Genomic DNA, 18,792 nt, shown 5'->3' with positions numbered 1-18,792 from the left:
GCAATTACGAAATTCATTTAGAAAAATAAGAAACCCAGAATATCCAAAGCAATCCTTAGAAAGAAGAGTGAAGCAGAAGGCATCATAATACCAGACCTTAAACTGTACTACAAAGCTATAGTAACAAAAAACAGCATGGTATTGGCACCAAAATAGACACACATATTGGTACCAAAATAGACCAATGGCACAGAATAGAAGACACAGAGAAAAACCCACATAATACAGTTACAAAGGCGCCAAAAACATACACTGAAGAAAAGATAGCCTCTTCAACAAATGGTAATAGAAAAAACTGGAAATCCATATGCAGCAAAATGAAACTAAACTCGTATCTTTCACCAAGCACAAAACTCAACTCAAAGTGGATCAAGGACCTAGGAATTAAACCAGAGACCCTGTGCCTAATAAAGGAAAATGTAGGCCCAAATCTTCATGAAGTCAGATTAGACCCCAACTTCCTTAACAAGACTCCTAAAGCACAAGAATAAAATAAAAAATCAATAAATGGGATGGATTCAAACTAAAAATTTATATCTCAGAAAAAGAAACAAACAATGTGATGGAGAGAGAGCCTACATTTGGAGAGCACATTTTGCCACATGCACGTCACATAGAGTACTAATCTTCAGGATATATAAAGAATTCAAAAAACTTAATACCAAAAAAACAAATAACCCTATCAATAAATGGGCTAAGAAGCTGAACAGAGACTTCTCAGAAAAAGATATACCATTGATCAATAAATATATGAAAAAATATTCAACATCTCTAGTAATTAGAGAAATGCAAATCAAAACTACATCTCACTCCAATCAGGATGGGAATTATCAAGAATACAAACAACAATAAGTATGGGCAAGGATGTGGGGGAAAAGGCACACTCATACATTGCTGGTGGGACTGCAAATTGGTGCAACCACTCTGGAAAGCAGTATGGAGATTCCTAAGAAAACCTGGAATGGAACCACCATTTGACCCAGCTATCACTCCTCAGTCGATATCCAAAGAACTTAAAATCAGCACACTATAGTAAAGCAGCGACATCAATGTTTATAGCAGCTCAATTTAGCTAAACTGTGGAACCAATCTAGATGCCCTTCAGTAGATGAATGGATAAAGAAACTGTGGTATATATACACAATGGACTATTACTCAGCATTAATAGAGAATAAAATTATGGCATTTGCAAGTAAATGGATCAAGTTGGAGAATATCATGCTAAGCAAAGTAAGCCAATCCCAAAAAACCAAAGGCTGAATGTTTTCTCTGATAAGTGGATGCTGATCCATAATGGAGGAGGAACATGGGAAAAATGGAGGAACTTGAAACTTTGATTGGGCAAAGGGGAGGGAGCAGGGAGGGGTATGCAGATAGGAAAGATGGTGGAAGGAGACAGACATCATTACCCTATGTGTATGACTGCACATATGGTGCGACACTACACCATGTACAACCAAAAATCTGAAAAGTTGTGCTGCAATTGTGTACAATGAATCAAAATGCATTCTGCTGTCATATATACCTAATTAGAGTAAATTAAAATGTAAATAAATAAATGAAATGAAATGAAAACTTAATGGTGATAAATCTCTAGAGATTCATCAATTTTCTGGGATTTCTCCATTGACAATGTGACATTTGACTTTCAAGCACCTAACAGGAGTGTTCATAGTTCCCGATTGAGTATGTGAGAAGCTGAAATGCTCATGTGTTCATCTTCATGCTTTCCTGTTTATGGTGTGGGGTCTGCTTCTGTATCAGCAATAAGGGTCTAGGCAGCCACTCTGGCTTCCTCAGCTTGTCTGGAACCCTCTGAGCTCTTCTGAAGGCAGTAGTTGCATTATTTCAGCATCTTCATTGCAAGTTGCAACTCCTGTGTCTAAACCAAGAATATTTTTATGCAAAGCAACAGGCAAGCCCACTTTTTTGTGGGGATGGGGATGCTACCCAGGGCCTGGCACATGCTACACATGCACTCTACAAGTGAGCTACAGCCCAGCTCAAGCCCTCTTTTGTTTGACTTGCTTTAGCAACTGCATCCTATGTTGGGGCGCCTGAATCAAAATATAAGCATCCTTAAGCATGACAAGATAATCCATGATATTGAATCTGAAGGTTAGCCAAAACTATCAGACAAACGTTAAAATCAGGATTATTTACATTCAAACAAATCAGTGACTCTGTATTTTTAACTGCACTGATAGCAATTGCATTATCAGGTCTTTTTTTCAGCATTATCTGCACATTTGATTCTAACAACTAACCTAAGAAGTCAATCAATCATTCTTTATAGATCTTGATTCTTGAAAGGGCAATTAACATCTCTGAGATACTTTTCAAAAATTTGGGACAGTCACTGCTGTGGGTGGGTCTCAATTTACCTCTGTCTTCAATCTTGTAGTGCCTGATTTTCTGCTCTTTAAGCCAAACAATGAATTTCTAAATTCTGTTTCATCTTTGCAGAAATACCTGGCTTCTTGCCTTCATCCCCTGAGTCTCTGCTAGGAGAGGAGAAGCGAGATGGAGCTGGAGATGCAGGCACTCAGCACACTGAGGAAGGTCTGGTGCCCTCTTAACAACTAGACACACAGTCTCTCTGAAAAAAAGCAGCAGAAATTTAATGGTTCATGAAGGAGAGGAGAGTGGCTAACAAATTGCCTAATCTTTAGTGATGAGATTCCTTTGTTGCTGCTCCAAGGGAAAAAGTCAAGTTCCAGGGCACTAAAAACTATTTACAGCCTCTCACCCCCCACTTCACTTGCCTCTGAACTGCATCCAAATTGAATTCAACACATGGTCTTTCTCCTAATGCCATTGTGAGTTAATGGTTCTTTTAATCTACATCTTATCTCTCAGCTGTAGTCTATGGCTGTCCCTAACTCTTAAAGTATCAGATCAACAGATATGAGATCTCAGTAATTCAGAGTTTAAGACTGATAATAAGAAAAAAAATGTTCAATGTCAGATAAATGATAACATCTTGTAGTTCCATTTTAAATTTCAGGATGCAGAAATTTCCTTCCAAGTAAAGGCAAGTAAAAGCAAGAAAAATGCTTTCATTATTATTATTATTTTCTGCAAATCATGTAATAAACCAGACAAATGATACTACAGTCCTCTGTTCATTAATGCAGATCAGAAAAAGCAAGAATACTTCTGTACAGTTGAAAGATAAGATCCTGGAAAAACCTTTTTGAATAAAAAATTGATAATAACATTCTCTCTATAGAGGAGTATATTACTATCAAATTAACACTGGTAAGGGCCATGGTGTGGGTGTTTGGTTTCTCACACTGATAAAGTGAAAAAGTTGAAAAGTCTATCATGGGTAGTACACAAGAGAATTGAGATAAATTTGGAGGACATGGATGCCTTTGAAGACAGCATCTCAAAAGTTCAGACATATGCTTTAAATGGGAAAGAAGAGAGAAGCAGCAGCTGGAAAAATTAGATTATAAAAAGGCTTTAAAATAATTAAAAGGAGGCTGGGATATAGCTCAGTGATAGAGCTCATGTGCAAAGCCCTAGGTTCAACCCCCATCACCAAAAATAAAAGCAATCCAATATGCTAAAGTATGTGAATATTTTTATGTAGACACTAAATATTCAATGCAATACTGACCCACATTCAAAACAAAAACAAAAAAGAAACAGATTTCTGGTTTAAAAAGATCTTTCTGGTTTCCTGTGTATGCTAGAGGAAAAGAGTGAGATTGAATGCCAAAAGAGGTCAGGGGATTTTCTGCAAATAATGTAATAAACCAGACAAATGATGCTACAGATGGCCTGGTACTCTAGTGGCACCACTGGAAATTAAGGGATGGAGATAAACTTGTGAAAAATATGGAAATCAGCGAGGATAGGTCTTGGTAGGAATTATACGTGCTTTTTGAGAGACAGGGAATATCCTAGGAAAGTTTTCCTTCATTTTTAAAACCATCCTCCCTTTTTTAATAAACATAAAAGAAGTTGGGCATGGTGGTACATGCCTGTAATCCTAATGGCCCAGGAGGCTAAGGCAAAAGGATCACAAGTAGAGGCTAGCCTTAGCAATTTAATAAGGCCCTAGCCAACTTAGTGAGATCCTGCCTTAAAATAAAAAATAAAAAGGACTGGGGATGTCGCTCAGTGGTATAGTACCTCTGGGTTCAATCTCTAGTACCAAAAAAAGAAAAGAAAGGAAAAAAAACAACATAAAAAAACTTATACTTTCACCACCCCTGCAACAAAATTCTTGTGTACTTTCCAGTGGAATACACCCCATTCTAGTGTACATTAAAAACCACTTCCCTTCATAATGGGAGAAAAGTAGGCCCAAATCTCCATCACGTCAGATTAAGCCCCAACTTCCTTAAAATAAGATTCCTATCATGCAAAAACTACAATCAACAATCAATAAATAGGATGGATTCAAACTAAAAAGCTTTTCAGCAAAAGAAACAATCAGTGAGGTGGATAGATAGCCTACTAATTGGGAACAAATTCTTACCACATGCACATCAGATAGAGCACTAATCTCTAGAATATATAAAGAACTCAAAAATCTTAACACCAAAAAAAAACAAATAATCCAATCAATAAATGGACAAAGGAACTTAACAGACATTTCTCAGAAGATGATATACAATATACAATTAATCAACAAATATATGAAAAATTGTTCAACATCTCTAGCAATTAGAGAAATGCAAATCAAAACTAATCTAAGATTTCATCTCACTCCAGTCAGAAAGGTAGCTATTAAGAATACAAACAACAATGGTGAGGAAGTGCTGGGAAAAGATACACTCATACATTGCTGGTGGGACTGCAAATTGGTGCAGCCATTATGGCAAGCAGTATGGAGAATCCTTGGAAAACTGGGAATGGAACCACCATTTGACCCAGTTATCCCACTCCTCTGTCAATACCCAAAGGACTTAAAGATAGCATACTACAGGGACACAGCCACATAATGTTTATAGCAGCACAATGCACAATAGCTACTGTGGAACCAACGTAGATGACCTTCAGTAGATGAATGGATAAAGAAACTTCAGTAGATGAATGGTGTATATACACAATGGAATATTATTCAGCATTAGAAGAGACTAAAATCATGGCATTTGCAGTAAATGGATGGAACTGGAAAATACAATGCTAAGTGAAATTAGACAATCCCCCCCAAAAAAATGCCAAATCATTTCTCTGATTTAAGGATGCTGATTCATAATATGCTGCAGGGGACAGGGGGATGGGAGGATTAAATGAACTCTAGGTAGGGGAAAGGGGGAGGGAAGGAAAAGGAGGGAAAATAGGGATAGGAAAGATGCTGGAATGCAATGGTCATCATTATCCTAAGTACATGTATGAAGACACCAAGGATGTGACTCTACTTTGTGTACAACCAGAGATATGAAAATTGTGCTCTATATGTGTAATATGAATTGTAATGCATTCTGTTGTCATATATAACAAATTAAAACTTTAAAAAAATTTTTAAAAATACTTCCATTAGCTTATCCCTTCTAACCTAGAAATATTTTATCAAACTACCAGAATTTGTATAAGAAAATGATATGACTTGTTTTTACAGATAAAACTGCAATTCCATCTAAACTATAAATATTCAACTTACACAGTAACTGAAAAGAACTAATCTTCCCTTCTACCATTAAAAATCATGTGCTTGGATAACTTCCCCAATTTCCCATTTGGGCAGAAAACTCAATTGTAATCTTTAAATAAAATGGTGAATACAAGATGAGTTTTGGAAAATAAATATTGAGTTCAAAGTGAATCAATACTTTTTTCACTAAAGTTTAAACCACTGGAGATCAGTGACCATTTCTTAGCCCTGAATAACCTAAAATAGTGAATGAACCTAAAAGAAAAGAGAAGAAAATGTCCATTAATCTGAACTAAGATTCCCACTGGAAACACAGAAGACAATAAAGGTAGGAGAGATGGAGATCTAAAGTACTTTGGGGTGATAATGGCATAAGTAATAGTAGTTTTTAAGCTTTTGATCTTGATCTATTTTGAAAAACTAACAAATGCTATTGATTTTCACTATTATGCATATGTATAATATGTGTATGCAATTTTCAGAAGGTTCATCAACTCCTGACACCCCACTTGGATTCTTTAAGAATTTGTAAAACCTAGCACAAGAATTTCTGAGAGTTGACATACTCCAGAAAATGGGGGGGGGGGAGGGGGAGTTGAGAGCCTTGAGATCAGCATTTAAGAAGAAAATGGAGATGAACTTCTGAAGAGAGAACACCATACCAGGTATGGCGGTACCCAGAGCTGGATGTGGATATCATTAATGAAGAAAAAAGGTTATTTTAAAGTGGAGGAAACAGGGTCACATAATGCACAAAGACAAAGTGAAATGAGTACAAGACTGCATTTGGATTTGGGCTTCCTGAAGGCTTGCTGTCTACTGTCCAGTTTTTACACTTCTACCTTTTGGAAAGAGAATTCCAATTTTTCTCTAAGAAATGAATCCCCATTTCACGCATGCTCAGCCATAACAAGGTAGGATGGACTGCCACCCCAGTGCCAGAGGACCCAATCTCCCTGCCATGAGCAATGGGTTCACAGATGGACACAGAAACACAAGATGGTCTGGGTGAACCATAGAACTTTTTTGAGGATCCTGGGATACAGATGCCCCAGATGTGAAGAAGGAAGCAAATGGCCTTAGAAAATGATGGCCGTCATCTCAAGACAGAGCCAGAAAGAAACCAGGTCACTGGTGCACCTTGGTGCACCTCTGAACCACAGCTTCCCTAAAGCCAGAGCTCCCTCTGGACATTCAATTTCACAAATCCATTTAAATCAGACCTCCAATTCCACCAACAGAGAGCATCCTAAGCGATAGCACCTCTTAGCAAAAACCAGTAAAGAGATGGCGACAGAAATGAGCGAGCTGTCGGCTAGGAGATGTATTCTTCGATGACCCAAAATATACACTTTATTTCTGCAGCAGATTTATTGTAGTCATTTAAAATACAATATAAGCATCTTTGTTTTGTTTTAAATTCCTTTCCTCATATGGACTTTGGGATATGTTAAAGAACAGCCTATTCTTTCTTGACTCCTTTCCTAGGACATAGGTGTTAGAAAAAGAGTTAAAGTGGTTCTTCATCCTTCTTATTAACGTACCTTGGTTGCTCAGCTCTGAATTTTATCCACCAATTTTTTTTTCCTTTATATAACATTATGCAATGTAGCCTTTTTAACTTTAGATTTCCCTACTCAAAACAAATGAGCAAAAACAACTACAAAACAAAATCTAGACATTCTTCTGGAAGTTTCGTGTCCAAACATCATCGCTCTTCTAGAACAAGGAAACTTCATACTAACATGCCTCTTTATTTCCATTCTCTCCCACTTTCAATTACTCTTGACACAGCAACCAGAGGGACCTTTCTTTAAAATGTAAAGGAGGTTGTATTCAGCATTGCCCAGGAGATGAGGATTTAGCTCTTCTATAGTAAACAGGTTGCCTAAAATGTGTGAAGCCTTGCATTCCACCCAGCACTACAAAAACAAAACAAAACAAAACAAAACAAAACAAAAAAACCATTGTCCAGTTGCTTCCCACTGCACTTAGAATTAAATGTATAATAGGGTTGTTTTGAGAATCAAATTAGATTATATTTTTTAAAAGCTTATAACAAAGCCTGGCACATGTAAGCTCTATATAAGTGTCAGCCTCATTATTACTCAATGTTCTCTCCACCTGAAATACCCTTCTCTCCTTGTCTGCTTGGTGAAGTGACTCTCCTTCAAAACTCAGTTCAAATATCACCTCCCTTTTTTGAAGCAAAGGTAAGGCTTTCTCCTCTGTGCTCCCATAGAATCTCATGCATAACTTTGTCATGAAACTTACTGAATAGAAGCATACTTTTTTATTTACTGGTCAGCATCAATAAATTCTGGAAAACTTTTTGCAACACAATGTCTCATCATGTGACCAATATGTTTCATAAATAAGTGAAATTATATTCACTGCTTTTTGTCCCCAGACTTATTTATCCCAAATATTTGCCAAGTATCTCCTCCCCTTACATTCCACCTTTGTTAACTGTTTTTGTAATGAATTACAAAAACCATTCCCTTTGTTGCAGTTTCCAAAAACTGGCCATATATAAAAGCACTATGTTTAGCTGTCAGTAAGACCATCTGTTCTCTAGAGCCCTTTCTCAACCAAAGAGACCCCTAAAATGATGTGGATCTCTGAGTCATGGCTACTGGAAAACAATTTAACTGAAGGAAAAGTGTTGCTGCCAGGATTTGGGTAATTCACTTATTATCTTTCAACTTGAGTTCTTCACCATGAAACCACTTTCAGAGTTGCTATGCAATTCATATATATGTATGTATTCATATAATAACACTGTTTAAACATCAATGGACCATGTGTTTTCTATCACCCATACTAAACCTTGATTATCTATTGGTGCACTGTCCCATTTGGTAGCCACCCCCCAATGCTATTGAGCACTTGAAATGTGGCTATTCCAAAATAAGACCTGCTATGTGTTACAAAAACTTTGAAGTATAGTGTGCATTTTATATCAAAAATATTTTATTGACAACTTTTTATGTTGAGAATATGTCAAAGTGATATTTTGATATCAAAAATAAAATATATTATTAAAATCAAATTCACCTGCTTATTTTTATTTTTAATGTGGATATTAAAAATGTTAAAATTCATATTTTTTTCACATTTAGTTTCTATTTTAATAATGTGGGAAAAGACTCTTGCCTTTCTATGCATTTAAATACATTACCATGAGCCTTGTTACCAAGAATACCATGCAAAGGGACATTTCAGATGACTTTTCCAACTATTCCACAAAGGAGTTTGAAAGATTTGTGCTATTTCATACTCAAGGGTACAAATGTTGAATTTTCAAAACCTAGTCAAAAATAGAAGAGTTGATATAAGGAAAGTTATCCCCAGCCCACAGGAGTAAGCTGGTTGCCCAAGGCCCTGAGTGAAAGAAAAGAAATTCAACTACCTTGTTGATCTCACTTACTCACCAATCAAGTGTCTTTACTCCCTTTCTTGGTTTCTGGCAATTCCTAGAATGTCTATGTTCTTGAAAGTTTAAAATTTTTTCCAACTCGGAATAGAAAATTACCTTGCATTACTCCAAATATACACAATTAATATCCCAAATGCCAAACTAAGAGCACAAAAGTAAAGTTTCTTTCTTATTTTACCAGAACTTCGTTACAAATCAGCTGATGCAGATGAGTTTTCTCATAGCAGCATTGGAAATTTCTTCAAGAGCTACCTGCCCTTTATACTCTTAATGTTGGTTCTCAGAGCATTAACTAGTTTCTTAACCAAAACTGAAATAGAAATCTAGACCCTTCTCCATTTTCTGTTGGAGACAAAAGTAAAAATAAATTTCTTACAGAAGTAATTGAACAACGATCCAAAAGGGAGAAAACCAGTGACTGCTGTCTGAGCAGTGGAAGGTAGAACATAAGGTCTTGATGAAAGATAGGGCCTCATCAGCTCTCATGGCAATTCCAATTTAGAGGAATTATAATTTTTAATTAAAATGTAAGTTGAGAAGTAAGTCTGCAGAGGAGCTGATGGCTTCTCAGTGACCAAAGAATGCATGCTGTCAATCACCACTGTCATCATACAATATTATTACCTGAGCAGGAGTAGAAGAGGAAAGTCAAATGGTAGGAGCAAGGTACATGCTCTGAGTGTGCTTTTTGTTTGTTTCAGTTTTTATATACACATACTGGTCCATTTCTTTCATTCATTAACTAGACAAATATTTACTAATAGCCACTGTATACCTGAGCAGTGTTCCAAGAACAGGGGATACAGCAATGAGCAAATTTCCCCCTCCCAAGGACTTTCCAATCCAGTAGAAATTCCAGAGAGAGAGCGAGCTAGGGACATGCATGTATGGACTAAATTTTTCTTAATATCACTGTTCCAGTGGCCTGCATATCCCACCTTCTGTAAGCTCCATACTCACAATGGAGCCTTGAGAAATAACATATACACAGAATCCATTTTTAAAAATTCACAAGGGATGGGGGAATGAAGGAGATTCAGTTCTTGAACTCCTCCTCCTAGCTAGCAAAGACTTCAGAATTCCATAAACAACTCCTTTCACTAAAAGCAACCCTCTGTCCTTTCTGGAAAGCTTATAAAAAAAGGTATCCCTGTAACAGGGGAAAGAGCACTCACATTTTTCATCTCCTTCCCACCTCCCCAGTCACTTGAGCAGGCTCCCTAGTGTTTGCCTCTCTGGGAGGACAAGGGCAAGCAGAGGGCTAGAGGAGACAGATTGGCAGTGGTGACTGGGTGGGGAGAGGACATCACTTTTTGTGACACTGGGAAAGTCACTGAAGGTCCTTGGACCTGGTTTTCTCATTTGCAATGTAAAAGTATTAGAGTAGAGATTCTCCGAGACTCTGCTCTATCCTATCAAATCTTTAAATAATTTATATCACACCAGAATAAGCGAATACAGAGAAATTAGAAAGTGGAGTAATAGGCCAGAAGGCATTTGTGGGTCATGTTTAATATTTATTGATACCCACGGAAGATCCATAACAAGAGAGAAAACCAGTGTGCCCTAAAAAAAGGCAACTTGAATAAAGAATAGAGAATTTTTCCTGCTGTGTCTCTTGGCTCTACTTTTGAATAAGGCTCAAACTATTACACTTGGCACTTTCTCCACTGAACTTTTCATATCTATATAGATTAGTCTACAGCTGCAGCCAGCTCTCCTGTTGGAAGTAACTAAATCGCAAAGCTTATTTCCTATCAATATAAAGCTGAATCAGCTATTTTCTAAAAACAGCTTTTTTTGCCCTGAAATCACAGGCCTAAGCTAACATTGCTTTCCTTAAACATGACATGCACACACACTGAGGGACATTTACCCTGGAAATTTTCAGGGCGTGACCCAAAAACTGTATTTAATAAAAATGGCAGGAAAATATCTTCTACATTTTTCCTTTTCCTCCACCCCAAAATTGGAAAATATTCACACAGAGAATCCTTAGAAACCAAAAAAAACAGTTAAAAAAAAAAAAAAAAAGTCTAATTTTTCCAATCCTTCACATTTCTAATAATGGTGGGCCTGGCAGTTTCCACCAATGTTTTCCCAACCCTCCACAGACCACACAACTATTATAAATAGAACTAGGTCTAAATAACTTATGAAAATAGCACTCAGGGCCCCCCGTGGAGGCCATCTGGGAGATGATCTTTTCCTAAGGAGACTGACTTCAGGGAGTCTCAGATTCAGCCATTTTGATCCAAACCCTTTGGAGAGATTGGATGACACTTTTTCTCGTGGGCAGGGGGTAAGGAGGGCATGAGGATTAGAGAATGGAAAAGAAGACCTGCAAGTCCAAGTTCACAGACTAAGTGAAACATAGTCAGGAAGGAGGGCAGTTTTCATGGTTAACTCCCTTTACCAGTGAAATTATGCATCTCAGTGGTCCCTTTTTCCTGAATCCTCAGTAAGTATTTGCCATTACACATGTATTAAAATGCCCTGTATTTACTTAACCATCAGCTCTGTTTATTAGGTGCATTCCCAATGGAATTTATCCAACGTGTGCTTGCTTGCCACCAGTGTGTCATTCTTAGCCTCTAGATGATCAGAGAAGAAACCTAGGAGCCAAAACAGTATGGGGCTACAGATAAGCAGCAGCCTGGGGGAACTGAGGATTAAGTCATGGGAAGTGGTTTAAATGGGACATGCTCTGTTACAGTGAATTTCAGTGGACAAATTCATACAGTCCTTCAGAGCTAAAAGAACATTTGAAACATCTTAACCACTGAATCATACTGACTTAACCGTTATGCTACTTCTCATACTCTGGGAATCCATCATGAACAATTCCATATTAGATAAAGGTAAGTTTTAAAATTCCTCTGAGGATGCTAAGTACTCAAACTTTCCTTAAATAACTGTGTTTAGCATCAATTTTGTAAAATGTTCCTGAAAATCAAATATTTCAAATGACTCTAAAGATAGCATGATGAGGAATGTCTGGATACTTCCAGAAGGTTCTATAACTACACAGTATAGTATGTACACTATAGTATACATACAGAGGCTACATTGCCCTCAAATTAGTGAATGTGAAGTAAAACAGTGTGCTTTTAAATATCTAAAAATTCTAAAACCATAATGAAGTTCAGCAGTGGATAAAGAATCTATGTATGTTCATACATATACACAAATAAATTTTTATCCCTGCTACAGTGAAAGATAATAAAGAGAGTCACAGAGTTCTGCATTAAACTCAAATGCCTGAACACTAACCATTTATAGTCTGGAGCAAACCACGGATCCTTAAGAAAAAGGCACTGCACATAACACTTTTATATTTTAAATTTTTTTAAAGTGGTTTTAAATGCTTTCAATTTTAATTTTTCCAAATTTAAAAATTAAATAGAATTTGTATTAAAAAGTGTTTTACAGTATCATAAATTATATATTAGCAGAATTCAAAACTCTTCCCATTGGGATTATTGAGACTCTGGGACTATGCAAAAAATGTCAAAATAGAAAATTCTGCATAACTTTTTCTCTTAATTTTTACTTTCTCTTGCTTTCATGGCTCTTAATATTCTTCAACCACTTATCTCATCAATGCTCATAAGCTCACTTTTCCAGTCAAGGCTCTGGTCTTGCCTTCTTTATTTTAGTCATATCTTCCTTAACCCAAGTCTCACCACTGTCTTTTTATATAACATGAGAGTGAATCACCTGGTAAACTTATCCATGATATCTATTACCTTTTATCCCAAACTTGCCTAAGGATGAAAATCAGCTCATTGGCTTATTAAAAATCATACATTTGTGGACCTCAGCTCAGACCTCTTGAATCAGAATCTCTAGGAGATGGACATACAACAACCCATGCTTTAATTAACCTGTCCATGTGAACCCTGTTGTTTGGTAGGTTGACACTGCTGGATCAATGGTTCCCAGGCCCAAGTGGTACACCTACCTGGCAACAGTGGGGCTTTCCCTGAACCTTACACCAGAATCTCTAGATAAAGTCTCAGTATCTTTGGGGGTTAAGAGCTTCCTGAGTGACACAAATATACAACCAGAGATGTGAAATGCAGACCCACATTTCTCAATATGTGATACACAAAACTTGGACGTTAGAATAAACTGAAGTGCTCTGCAAAAATGTAGACTCCTAGGCCTCCACCTCATAGCTATTTAATCACAATCTTTGCAGGTAGAACCTGGGCATTTGAGTGTTTGATAGCAAGTTCCCCACATAATTGTTACACAAAGTCTGAAAACTGCTTAGAGCAGAGTGTGCAGGGAAAAAATTTTTTTTCCTCTACTCTCTTACTGACTCCATCTGGGCCTAAAAACTAATCTGACATAGATGGTATTATCATTCCAATGCAAAATGTTCCCCAAAAGCTCTTGTGTTAACACAGGAACATTCAGAGGTGAAATATTGGATTGTGAAAGCGGTAACCTAATCAATCCATCCTGGTTTGAGTGGACAGAATGTGTGGTAATTGCAGGCATGTGCAGCTTAGCTGGAGGAAGTGGGTCACTGTGGGCATGCCCTAGAAGAGTTTCTATTTCCTGAGGCCCCTTCCATCTCTGTCTCTGCTTCCTAGTTGCCATGATCAGAACAGGTTTCCTCCACTGTGCCCTTCCACCATGACCTTTTGCCATGATCATCTGCCTAACCTATGGCCCTCAGCAAATGGACTAGGCCAACCACGGACTGAAACCTCTATAACCATGAGCCCCAAATGAACTTCTTCCCTAAAGTTGTTCTTGTCCAATATTTTAGTCAAAGTAACAAAAAGCTGACTAATAGGGTTGAGGTTGTAGCTCAGTGGTGGAGCACACGCAGGCCTAGCATGTGTGAGGCACAGGTTTGATCCTCAGCACCATGTAAAAATAAATAAAATTAAGGTATTGTGTTCAGCTACAACTAAAAAAAAATTTATTTAAAGTTGACTAATAAAGATGGACTAATGAGAGAAAAGCATGCCGATTTTAACATTTTACATGCACAGCTGGGCCTTCTCAAGAAAAGAAAAACCCCAAAAAGAGACTATGGTAGAAATTTCATATGCTGTTTAGACAATTTGTGAGGAAATGGCAAGTAGAAAGATATAATAACCTTTCCATAGGTGAGGGATATTATATACTATGTTTGTTTGTTCAGATCCATTTCGGTGTCAATTCCCAGGCCCTGGTAATAAAGATATTCTCTCTTGCTGGCACAAGAAGGGCACCTTTCTTATGGAAAATATTATGACCGGTGAATCCTGCTTTTATAAAATTCTTTTACTTCAATGTTTTTCTACATTTTTTATAAAGTCCCTTTATTTTTTTCTCATTGAGTCAACAAATCATAGTTAAAAATACTGAGGGCTGGGGATGTGGCTCAAGCGGTAGCGCGCTCACCTGGCGTGCATGCGACCCCGGTTCGATCCTCAGCACCACATACAAAGATGTTGTGTCCGCTGAGAACTAAAAAATAAATATTAAAAATTTTCTCTCTCTCTCTCTCTCTCTCTCTCTCTCTCTCTCTCTCTCTCCCTCTCTCTCCCTCTCTCTCCCTCTCTCCCTCTCTAAAAAAAAAAAAATACTGAAATTTAGAATTATGAAGCTTTTGCCTAAGATCTCTGATAGGAAGTGGCAGAATGGTCTGGAACTCTCCCTCTTCAGAAGACCCTGTGATTTGATTGCCCCAGAGCTGTGATCCATCCAGGTAGTACAAGAACAATGTAGAAAAACAATGATGAATGCCATCGAATGTCTTTTGTAGTTGTTTGTTATTTTTTTCTTTTGAAACATGTTCTTTAAATGGATTTCTCTACTACTATGAAGAAAAGAGGAGGGAGGAAAATGCTCCAGAACAGGTGTTTGTAATAATGGCAGCCTCCTACTACCAGATGACCCATGTTATCTCCCATCTGTCACAAACCTAATTCACAGAGAATAAGAAATAACACATTTTAGGGGAAAAAAATCCTTATATGCAATATTGTGTTCTGTTGCATTGTTTCGTTGATGCTTTAGGTGTACTTTTAATATTGTCATAATCTAGGACAATTTTAACAGATGCCACATAGAACACAACTGCATATGCAATACTTCCAACTAAATAAGGAAGTCCAGTAAAATTAGCACTTTAATACACTTTATCTCCTGGTCACATCATGACAGCCTTTCAGGCTGAGTATAATAATTAAATTCATTTGAAGTGGTTGGAGAGTAATTCAGATGGCTACTTTCTTTCCTTTTTTTTTTTTTTTTTTTTGGTACTGGGAATTGAACTCAGGGGCACTCAACCACTGAACCACATCCCCAGTCTTATTTTGTATTTTATTTAGAAACAGGGTCGCACTGAGTTGCTAAGTGCCTCACCACTGCTGAGGCTGGCTTTGAATTCACCATCCTCCTGTCTCAGCCTCCGGAGTCCCTGGGATTACAGGAATGCGCCACACATCCAGCCAAATGGCTACTTTGAAAGTAAACAAATTGCAGGTCTAGTTACCAGCTAGCTAATTAAATGACTTTGATCCATTATTACAAAACATATATAATAAATCAAGTATTTTCCAGTTGAAAATATTCCTCATGTAAATTATGTCACAACAAACCAATGAGAATTAAACAGAAGACTCAAAAATCTCTAGAGATAAGTGGATCACCAAAATATAATCCAATTCCACCAGCTTTCTATATCAACCTTTCTCATCTCTATAGAGACACTGTTTTAGCCACCCTTTTCGCTGCTGTGATGATAAGACTCAGCCAGAACAATTGAAGAGGAAGAAAAGTTTATTTGAGGGCTCACAGTTTCAGAGATCTTAGACCATAGAAGGCAGGCTCCATTCCTCGGGACTGAGGTGAGGCTGAACATCATGGTGGGAGAGTGTGGCAGAGGGAAGTAGCTCACATGGTGATCAGTAGCAGAGAGAGAGGGAGTCCCTCTCCAGATACAAAATATATACCCCATAGCCATGCCCCCAATTAACCATCTCCTACAGCTTCACCCCACCTGCCTCCAGTTACCTTGCAATTAATCCCATCAGGGATCAATTTACTGATTAGGTTAAGACTCTAACAACACAATCATTTCTCCTCTGAACCTTCTTGCATTATCTCATACAGGAGCTTTTGGAGGACACCTCATATTCAAACCATAACAGACATGAAGCAATTATTTATTTCACTTAAGATTACTTTAGCAGTCTTCTAAAGGGGAGAATATTTTTCATTTAAAAACCTTGTTTAGCTTTTTTATTATGTCTCTCTTAACATTGTTTCCTGATAAAATATTTTGGGGATGTATCTCAACATTAATGCATTTAAAAGACATTAAGGCTATTTATTGAATCTCTCATTTGGAGGTTTAAATAAATTGGTGTCAAAGAAATACCCTGTGTTATTACATCCTGTTTTCATCAGATAGAATGTTCCAACCATGTTCATGCCAAGGTGTGCTCCTGAAAGTTGCTGGAAACTTTTCGGAAAATTGGATCATATTACAAAGTACTTTAAAAATGTTTGGTATGAAAAGGAGACTGGAGATGGTTCATTTATAAAACAGTGTGTGTACTTTTTGCTGGGAGGTCTATAAGACTGACTCAGAAAGACTGGCAGCAAAGTAGAGATTACCAAGAGTGCTGTCAGCAATAGACGAACCATAGGGTCCTGTGTTAAGTTAGCAGGAAGAGAAAAAAATTGTCAGATGATCAAATCTCATTCACTGTGAACCTCTGAGAACGGAGACACACAGGTAGACAAATTAGGAAAAGAAAGAGTCCTAAATATGATGATAGGTTTAGTCTCCCCTTTATTCATCAAGTACTTATTGAAAACCTACTATGTGTCAAGTAGAAGGCAGACTACCAGCTGTAGAAATACAGTAATGAACAAGAGAAGCACAAGTCTTGCCTCTGTGGACGTCACTGTGTTATTCAGTGTTTCTCAGACGTGGGCAACACAAAGGTCTCTCTTTCATGGGCAAAAAAAACAAGTTCTCTCAAATACCTAGTGTTGAACTAAATTAATTTATTCTAATGTTACATAAAACATATATGCATAAAAATAGATGTGAACACATTATGCCTCCAGTTCTTATGCAGTAATAAAAAACATATCGTAAGTCTAAAATAATGCTGGGCGTAGTGGTGCATGCCTATAATCCCAGTGACAAGAGGTTGAGGTAATAGGATTGCAAGTTTGAGGCCAGCCTGGGCAACTTAGAAAGTCCCTAAGCAATTTAATAAGACCCTGCCTCAAAAGGAAAATAAAAATAAAAAGAACTGGGGATATAACTCAGCATGCTTAGGTTAAATCCCCAGTACCCAAAAAAAAAAAGTTCTAAAATAAGTGCGCGGGTTTTGCTGTCACTGGTATTATCTACCACCATACAAGACCATGCCACTTCTTGTATTGTGTCTTTAAGCAAGTCACTTCACTTCCCCAAACCTATGCGTATTTATTGTGAAAAGGGGATAGTAATGCTTATGCCCCTGGAATACCAGGAAGACTAAATGTCAATTTAGCACAATATCTAACACTGGTAAAAACTTAACTTTGATGCTGAAAATCTTTTTAAAGTCAAAAATAAATAATTTCAACACTAATAAAATTCAATTTAACATCATGAATTGAGCTTAATAAAAGAGACTTTGTTGAAGCCAACAGTGACTGACAACATATTCTAGTTTCACAACACAGTGTGCCCTCCCCTCTGCATACACTCTATAGGAGCAATTATAAATCTGTGTTTGTGCATCACACTATGACACTACTTGATCCTCACTTAGCACAAATGCCTATGCACCTGTTGGGTTTACTTCTGTTCTACTCTCACTAATCCACAAGAATTAAAGGGCCAGGGCTTGAGGCTAATGTAATGAGAATTCTCTAATCATTTCAAAATACAAAACTTAACTGCTGTTGTTGATGATTGATAGGTAACACCACCACCCCCCAACCCCCCCCAAAAAAAAGAGCACTGCTCTAGTGAGAACACATACTGTAAATAACTCCATAGAGGTATGAATGGTGTTCCTCAACAGGACCATGTATGATGCCTTAGCAAAGAAGCACTACTCCCAGCCCTTAGATATAGCTTTATAGAATAGATATAGCTTTAAAGAAGTAATATTTAAACTGAGACTGGAAGGAAAAGTTGGTCATAACCAAGAAAGAAACATAAAGGAAGATGAGGGTAAAAAGAAGATGAGGGCTACATTTTCAATCTGTCAACACTGGGATAACTTTGCACCACTTCAGGTTAGCCACTGACAGGGTACAACTGCTTGTTAAAGAGTTTACATTTGCCCACTGACCTAAAGAATCCTCATCTGTGGAATAAGGGCAATAATACCAACCTCATAGCATTCTTGGCAGCATTTGATGAGTTACAGTATGTTGGTTCTTGGCGTGATGCCAGGTATGAAGTAAATACCTTTATTGAAGTTGCATTAATGTTGGTGATAATTAAGATGATTCTTAGCAGCGTAATTGGAACTATGTATGGCTAAGACTGGTGTTATATTTATGAAGTATAAAAGTAAAGTTTAAAGTGGGTGCACCTAGCACCCGCTTTTCTATCCTCTCCATGAATGAGAAGAAGAAACTTTACTGTATTTTGTCATCAGATACATCCCGTAATACTTTGGTGCAACATTTGAAAAGGAAAAGCAAAATATTTTTGTCCTCTCAGAGGACCAATAACTAAGACTGATACTGTGGCTTGTGTAAGATGATACATTTC

At 37.4% G+C, this 18,792-nt stretch overlaps 1 pseudogene; it reads right to left on the bottom strand.

Annotated features, from left to right (window-relative positions):
• Positions 1-1,796: 1,796 nt before the first annotated feature.
• Positions 1,797-18,792, bottom strand: part of LOC143398543 (RNA transcription, translation and transport factor protein-like) — a 54,156-nt pseudogene continuing 37,160 nt past the window's right edge.

The sequence above is a fragment of the Callospermophilus lateralis genome, chromosome 4 (assembly GCF_048772815.1).
Source record: "Callospermophilus lateralis isolate mCalLat2 chromosome 4, mCalLat2.hap1, whole genome shotgun sequence".
NCBI classification, from domain to species: Eukaryota; Metazoa; Chordata; class Mammalia; order Rodentia; family Sciuridae; genus Callospermophilus; species Callospermophilus lateralis.
The sequence above is the reverse complement of the archived record's forward strand: the minus strand, read 5'-3'. Positions and strand labels throughout refer to the sequence as shown.